The following is an 8,847-nucleotide window of genomic DNA, read 5'->3' as shown; positions in this document are numbered from 1 at the left end:
CAGGTCTAAAGTCAACATCTGCTTTACACCTGAGTCAAGTCTAAAGTCAACATCTGCTTTAGACCTGAGTCAGGTCTAAAGTCAACATCTGCTTTACACCTGAGTCAGGTCTAAAGTCAACATCTGCTTTAGACCTGAGTCGGGTCTAAAGTCAACATCTGCTTTAGACCTGAGTCAGGTCTAAAGTCAACATCTGCTTTACACCTGAGTCAGGTCTAAAGTCAACATCTGCTTTACACCTGAGTCAAGTCTAAAGTCAACATCTGCTTTAGACCTGAGTCGGGTCTAAAGTCAACATCTGCTTTAGACCTGAGTCAGGTCTAAAGTCAACATCTGCTTTAGACCTGAGTCAGGTCTAAAGTCAGCATCTGCTTTACACCTGAGTCAGGTCTAAAGTCAACATCTGCTTTACACCTGACTCAGGTCTAAAGTCAACATCTGCTTTACACCTGACTCAGGTCTAAAGTCAACATCTGCTTTACACCTGAGTCAAGTCTAAAGTCAACATCTGCTTTACACCTGACTCAGGTCTAAGGAGGAGTGGGAAAATGGAAAAATCTGTTAAAAGACTGTTTAAATGTGGAAAGTAACTAACTGCATCTGCTCTATTCATCACTCTTTTCTTACTTTTAAATGCCCCCCACCGCTGGATTTCACTTACACAACAGAAATCGCTCTCGTGAGACACTTTAGGAAATCCAGCAGTCGATGACACACAGAAGCCAAAGTTGACCAACATCGTTTCTGTTTCACAACTTACGCACACGCAAGTGCCACCATCAGTCCACTCACAGATACAGCCATGCAAGCAAGCACACAGATGCACACACACACACACACACACACACACACACACACGCGCGCGCGCGCGCTCGCTCACACATGCTGGCACAGCCACACAAACATGCACACTTAATCACACACATTTAGGCCCACTCACACACCCCCTCCCTGCCTCATTCTTTGTTCCCATTGGTTGGCGTAGCCAAACCAACCGCAGCGTAGATAGTTGTCATTGATGCCTATAAACAACTGCTCCGCTCACAGCATCAGAGGGAAGGCTTGGTGTGGGGAGACAAAAACAAAGTCTTAGCCCACTCCACACACACACACACACACACACACACTCTCTCACTCACACACACACACACACACACACACACACACACTATCCCCCGGCAGCGCAGACTTTAACAGCATTGACACAAGACACCAACAAAACAGCGTGAGCACCGTTTGACCTACTGTGAACCCCCAGACCGCTCACGCTGCCAGCCCACCGTCTGGACCAACCTGACTGAATATTCTCATTCTCTTAAAGCCATGTGTGTTTCTTAGACAAATATAAATAATGAAGTTGAGTTATGTATGAATTTCCTTCCAAAGCCTTTGCCTTTCCAACAAGGCAAGGCTACTCTAAAGAATCTAAAATATACGTTGTTTTCATTTATTAACACTTTTTGGTCACTGCATGTGTTATTTCATAATTTTGGTGGGGGTCATCCCTATTTTCCCTCAGCCTCATGTTCCCTCAGCATCAGGGTTAGGGTTCGGTATGCAAAATGTCTTCCCAGGATGGTGAAGGCATTACCCACCCTACTCTGCCTCTGATTGGGTTAGGTTTGGGCATGGGGAGTGATGATTGGTTTAGGTTTAGGGTAAGCCTTTGTTGACACCTGGCGCTTAACATAAGCAGAACTGAAGTTGAGCTCACGCTTAACCGATCACACACAAAGCACACTCTTTTCCTCAGCGCCTCGCTCGGTGCGCCTTGAACCCGCCCACAACTTCCATTTACTTCATGCCTGGCAGCTTCACGCTTCACGCTTGGAAAATAGGACTACATCCTGAACGATCGCTTGAGCGCGGCTTGAGCGTGTTAACACTTTGAGTGCCACGCCCTTGGGCAAAAGGTTGCTGTACTGTGCCACATAGGCCGCAATGCATTTTAATATAGCCATATCATTTTTTGTGTTCCTCTTATATGGACAACCAATAGCCTCAATGAAACTTTGAACCCTTCTGTTTCATTTAAAAAAAAAACTGTGTTTATAAACCGTTCCATTTTGGAAATACACCCCTCTGAAAAAGAGTGTTTTCGACCGAAAAGAGCATGCTGAAATTAGTTTCTGAGATAATCACATCTTTATGCTAGAAAGGCGACAGAATGAATTCTGCTTTGAGTTGAACAAAATGCTATAGCTGAAATGAAAGGTTAGAATGTCTAGTTTACCTGCGGGAAAAAGTATGTCAAAAGAATGTGTTGTTTATTTTCTACAAATATTAGTATACAGCTTGGTCTAACATCAAAATGCTCACTTTCATGGGGTCATGCTGGATGTTGAAGTCCATATTTCCACAAAGAAAGAAGATATCAACTTTTTTTTTTTTCTGGATGAAACTACACATTCTAAGCTTTCATTTTTTGTGTAACATAACAATATTCAAACACAAAATTTCCTGCATTGTTTTATTTTCTTGAAAAGAACCTGCGTGCGCAGACCCTACACCTTCTTGCTGGTCTTGATTTACTGCTGGTGGGCATCAGATAGCCTATTCTAGCTTGTTTGCTCATTATGCATCGAGCCTGCTGCCTGGGTGTGTCAGTGTACTGTGAATGGTTGTATGCTGTAGTGGCCTGCGTGCCCCCACCCCCCTCCTCCCCCTCCTTCGTGGTGGGAGGAGTTTGCTCTGTTTGATCTGCACTGAAAAAGTCCGCTGCCTGCATCCCCCTGCTTTTTTACAACGTGTCGCCAGCTCCCAGCTGAGAATAATGTAATTTTTCAGAAAGACCCTGGTGTCGCCGTGTCGGCAACTAAATCATATGGATGGACTATCGCAGCGGACACGGTAGGGGCTCAATTATGGCAGCAGATGACTGCTGTTCACAGGCACAGCTAACGGTATGCACGCTTCATGCATATCATTGCGATTTCCGTTTCCTCATCACTTCTTCTCTCTTTTCTCCTGGCCGTTCTCTAATCTGGAGAGGACTGTCGCCACCTAAGGGTTCTGTAAAATAGGTTAGACACATTCAATAGCTCCCATATTGTAAGAGGCGATGTAAGAGGCTTAGATCGACATTCCCCCGTCAAAATATGAATTTGGAGTTATTGACGCGATTTGGCGTCGCTGGCAGCGTACGGTAAATTTCTCTTGACGCCATATGGCGTCGCTGGCACTCAATGTGTTAACAAGGACGCCAAAATGAAACTTGTGGGTTCAGCGTAGGTTTAGGTTAGGTTGAGCGTTGCTTCGGCGTATGGTGTCAGAGGCAGAGTAGGGTGGGTCATGCATTCACCATCCTCGGAAAATAATTGTGTTAGGTACTGATCTGAGGTAACATAGGCCTGAGGGAACATAGGCCTGAGGGAACATAAGGTTGAGGGAACATAGGCCTGAGGGAACATAGGGTTGAGGGAACATAGGGCTGAGGGTACATAGGGTTGAGGGAACATAGGGCTGAGGGTACATAGAGCTGAGGGAACATAAGGTTGAGGGAACATAGGCCTGAGGGAACATAGAGCTGAGGGAACATAGGGCTGAGGGAACATAGAGCTGAGGGAACATAGGCCTGAGGGAACATAAGGTTGAGGGAACATAGGCCTGAGGGAACATAGGGCTGAGGGAACATAGGCCTGAGGGAACATAGGGCTGAGGGACCATAGGCCTGAGGGAACATAGGGCTGAGGGAACATAGGGTTGAGGGAACATAAGGTTGAGGGAACATAGAGCTGAGGGAACATAGAGCTGAGGGAACATAGGGCTGAGGGAACATAGGCCTGAGGGAACATAAGGTTGAGGGAACATAGGGCTGAGGGAACATAGGGCTGAGGGACCATAGGCCTGAGGGAACATAGGGCTGAGGGAACATAGGGTTGAGGGAACATAGAGCTGAGGGTACATAGGGTTGAGGGAACATAGGGCTGAGGGAACATAGAGCTGAGGGTACATAGGGTTGAGGGAACATAGGGCTGAGGGAACATAGAGCTGAGGGTACATAGGGTTGAGGGAACATAGGGTTGAGGGAACATAGAGCTGAGGGTACATAGGGTTGAGGGAACATAGGGCTGAGGTAACATAGGCCTGAGGGAACATAGGGTTGAAGGAACATAGGGTTGAAGGAACATAGGGCTGAGGGAACATAAGGTTGAGGGAACATAGGGTTGAGGGAACATAGGGTTGAAGGAACATAGGGGTGAGGTAACATAGGCCTGAGGGAACATAGGCCTGAGGGAACATAGGGATAAGGAACATAGGGTTGAGGGAACATAGAGCTGAGGGAACATAGGGCTGAGGGTACATAGGGCTGAAGGAACAAAGAGATGCTCCCGTTTTGATGTCTTTACTGTTATCCTGAATGATGATTCTAAGTCCAAAGTCCAAAGTGTTGATGGGAGCTTCCACAGCAGCTAGCTGTTAGCAGTTAGCAGCGCAGGAGAGGGGCCATCTTTACCCACTCAGCAGAGTGGGGTCAGGCAGGCGTGCGTGTAGTGCCCCGCGGGGCTTGGCAGCGCTGGACTACGTAATGGGCTAATCACTGTAAAACAAACACACACACTTAAACCTCCACACCCCCTACCTCCCAATGGTGGAGGCGGTGGGCAACCGTAGTCCCTCACTTTATGCATGGCATTCAATTAGAAGAGGAGGGGGAACAGTATTTATGCTTGATTTGTTGCACACCCATTTCTGTTGAATCCCTATTTTGAATACTGACTAATGGAGGGGCATTTTGGCACAGGCAGTGATTATTATTCAGTGTGTTAGCATGGTTTCTCTTCTGTACAAGCAGACTGACGAGCTTTGTTCTGTTTTATTACATGATACATTTCCCACAGTGGGATGTACTGCACTGCAAAAAATGTCTGTCAGACAATTTTACTTTTACCAAGTACAGTTCCTGAAACAAGTTACATTCTCCTGGAAAAACTGTCAAATGTGTTGAAACTGGTCAAATTATCTGCCTGTGTGCAGTAAGAGGATTTCACTAAAACTATCCTAAAATTAGCTTAGTTTGCCAGTTTTTGCAGTGTAGGCTACTACTATAGTAGTACTGCAACTAATAGTCTTTCTTGGATTCCTACTTCCTCAGACTGCAGGCTCCGTGTTGACTTCATATAAGGCAAAGCTGTAGCCAGCTGACTGATCTCTTGAATTTTAGAATGGAAATATCTCTGTTTTCAAAACATCCCTGCATGACTTTTCCTTGAACCACTTTCTGTACAAACCAACATTTTTATATCTTCAAAATCAAACAAAGGGACTGTTGTTGGAATCACATTCACCCCGTTTCGACCAATGGGTTTTGGTCCTCTTGAGGCTGGTTCAAGGATGTGACAGAGTGCACACGCTCAATATATTCACCTAATTGCAGCCAAAACAACCGGCCGCATGCAAAGTCTTGCTTCCCCTGAAACCCAAAACGATGCGGACAGTGCTACAGCGTCTGTCCAGAATTGGCTGAAGAAAGATGAACTATAACTATGGGCCGATTTCAGTGTGTTGTTTTGTCTTGTCACTTTATCTGGCACCTGTGTGTGCCCTTGTCTGTTTCACCCCTGATGAAGGCAGATTGCCAACATGCGTTGGGTTAAGCCAACTTGAATTGAACTAATGGAGACGAGTGCATTGGATTTTTTAGTAGGGCCCACTGCCTACTTTCATATTTTATATGTTGTTTTGTCTTGTTGGGGATGTGGAGAGCTGAATTTATCCTAGCGCCACTAATAGTCTCAACCCATGAGAGTGATGATACACTATGTTAGCTACGCTAACTATGTTACTGCATGCTGCAGATCTCTCTCTGGGTCTGGGACACTTATAGCCCCAAAAATGATGCTGGAATCCTAGCCAGTGACTAGTTCTCCCGAAATCCTGGGGGGGTACCAATCAGTAACGAGATTATGGATCAGGCGCGCCCACCCAACCTGACTTTGGTGACTTTTGAAAATGAACCACTCTCTCATTGGTTCTACGACCTGTCAATCCTTCAAAATTGACCCCCTAGACCCACCCTCAAAACAGCAGCGGGGGCTCCGAAGTGGCGCAGATTATTATGTAGTATGCAGAGCGCAGCGATTCAGCATAATATTTGAGTCTGGAGAGAGACTATTGAAGTGGAGTCTCAGGCGAAGTAGGTGAAAGCACACAGAAACCATGAGCCAAGCCGACCCCCAACACCCTAATCCGTTGGCCTTTCTAGTGTTAAAGGACTATTTTACTGCAATAGTTGTGAAACAGTTGGTATAATTAACCCATATTGCACCATTTAAAATAGTGTATTTTTTACAGCCAGCACTTTGAAAATATTGGCTGCAGTTTCTCACTTTCATAAGCAGCAAATCAGTTTCCAAACAACGCAACGGTGACAGTGGAAACACAGCCTCTGTGTATTCATTTTCTATTCATGTCTGTTGTAGAAGTGTACACTGGCAGGCAGCATGGTAGTTCTGCAATATATTATTATGGCTGTTTGGAAGCAAATAACATAGCAGAGGAGAGGGACTGTTTTTGCTGTCTTTGGCTGCATTTGGACCCCCACCCACCCACTCCCTTCTCCCCTTTTCCACCCCCACCCCCCGTTGTGTAATCCTACCACTGTCACATGCATGTCCCTCTCTGTAATTGAAGTGGTTTGAATGGGAGAGGGGAGAGAGGGGAGGGCCCATTCCCAGCAATAAGAATAAGAAGCGTGGTTACATTTCAGCCCGACTGGTGCCAAGGTCCTATTGAAAATATATACGGGGCCCGGGACTAACCCCCGCGTTTCCATGCCTCCCCTGCCATGGCAACAAAACACGGTCTATGTGAAAACAATGTGAGCGTGAGGCCATTTAACTGTGCTCACCACAATGAGCCGTGCAATTAGCCGTTTGGACCGAGGAGGAGGGGCCACTTATTGGATTTGAGAGGGCCTGATTGTCGCCAGGGGCACTGGAGGGACACAGCAGCGCTGGTGGCTAGCATGCGACCCGTACAGAGGGACACAGCAGTGCTGGTGGCTAGCATGCGACCCGTACAGAGGGACACAGCAGCGCTGGTGGCTAGCATGCGACCCGTACAGAGGGACACAGCAGCGCTGGTGGCTAGCATGCGACCCGTACAGAGACACACAGCAGCGCCGGTGGCTAGCATGCGACCCGTACAGAGACACACAGCAGCGCTGGTGGCTAGCATGCGACCCGTACAGAGACACACAGCAGTGCTGGTGGCTAGCATGCGACCCGTACAGAAGGACACAGCAGCGCTGGTGGCTAGCATGCGACCCGTACAGAGACACACAGCAGCGCTGGTGGCTAGCATGCGACCCGTACAGAGACACACAGCAGCGCTGGTGGCTAGCATGCGACCCGTACAGAGACACACAGCAGCGCTGGTGGCTAGCATGCGACCCGTACAGAGACACACAGCAGCGCTGGTGGCTAGCATGCGACCCGTACAGAGACACAGCAGCGCCGGTGGCTAGCATGCGACCCGTACAGAGGGACACAGCAGTGCTGGTGGCTAGCATGCGACCCGTACAGAGGGACACAGCAGCGCCGGTGGCTAGCATGCGACCCGTACAGAGACACACAGCAGCGCTGGTGGCTAGCATGCGACCCGTACAGAGACACACAGCAGTGCTGGTGGCTAGCATGCGACCCGTACAGAAGGACACAGCAGCGCTGGTGGCTAGCATGCGACCCGTACAGAGACACACAGCAGCGCTGGTGGCTAGCATGCGACCCGTACAGAGACACACAGCAGCGCTGGTGGCTAGCATGCGACCCGTACAGAGACACACAGCAGCGCTGGTGGCTAGCATGCGACCCGTACAGAGGGACACAGCAGCGCCGGTGGCTAGCATGCGACCCGTACAGAGGGACACAGCAGCGCCGGTGGCTAGCATGCGACCCGTACAGAGGGACATAGCAGCGCCGGTGGCTAGCATGCGACCCGTACAGAGACACACAGCAGCGCCGGTGGCTAGCATGCGACCCGTACAGAGACACACAGCAGCGCTGGTGGCTAGCATGCGACCCGTACAGAGGGACACAGCAGCGCTGGTGGCTAGCATGCGACCCGTACAGAGACACACAGCAGTGCTGGTGGCTAGCATGCGACCCGTACAGAAGGACACAGCAGCGCTGGTGGCTAGCATGCGACCCGTACAGAGGGACACAGCAGCGCCGGTGGCTAGCATGCGACCCGTACAGAGACACACAGCAGCGCTGGTGGCTAGCATGCAACCCGTACAGAGACACACAGCAGCGCTGGTGGCTAGCATGCGACCCGTACAGAGACACACAGCAGTGCTGGTGGCTAGCATGCGACCCGTACAGAGACACACAGCAGTGCTGGTGGCTAGCATGCGACCCGTACAGAGACACACAGCAGCGCTGGTGGCTAGCATGCGACCCGTACAGGACACAGCAGCACTGGTGGCTAGCATGCGACCCGTACAGAAGGACACAGCAGCGCTGGTGGCTAGCATGCGACCCGTACAGAGACACACAGCAGCGCTGGTGGCTAGCATGCGACCCGTACAGAGACACACAGCAGCGCTGGTGGCTAGCATGCGACCCGTACAGAGACACACAGCAGCGCTGGTGGCTAGCATGCGACCCGTACAGAGGGACACAGCAGCGCTGGTGGCTAGCATGCGACCCGTACAGAGACACACAGCAGCGCTGGTGGCTAGCATGCGACCCGTACAGAGACACACAGCAGCGCTGGTGGCTAGCATGCGACCCGTACAGAGGGACACAGCAGCGCTGGTGGCTAGCATGCGACCCGTACAGAGAGACACAGCAGCGCCGGTGGCTAGCATGCGACCCGTACAGAGACACACAGCAGCGCCGGTGG

Source organism: Poromitra crassiceps (assembly GCF_964638095.1).
Source record: "Poromitra crassiceps genome assembly, chromosome: 3".
NCBI lineage: Eukaryota > Metazoa > Chordata > Actinopteri > Beryciformes > Melamphaidae > Poromitra > Poromitra crassiceps.
This window is presented reverse-complemented; position numbering follows the sequence as displayed.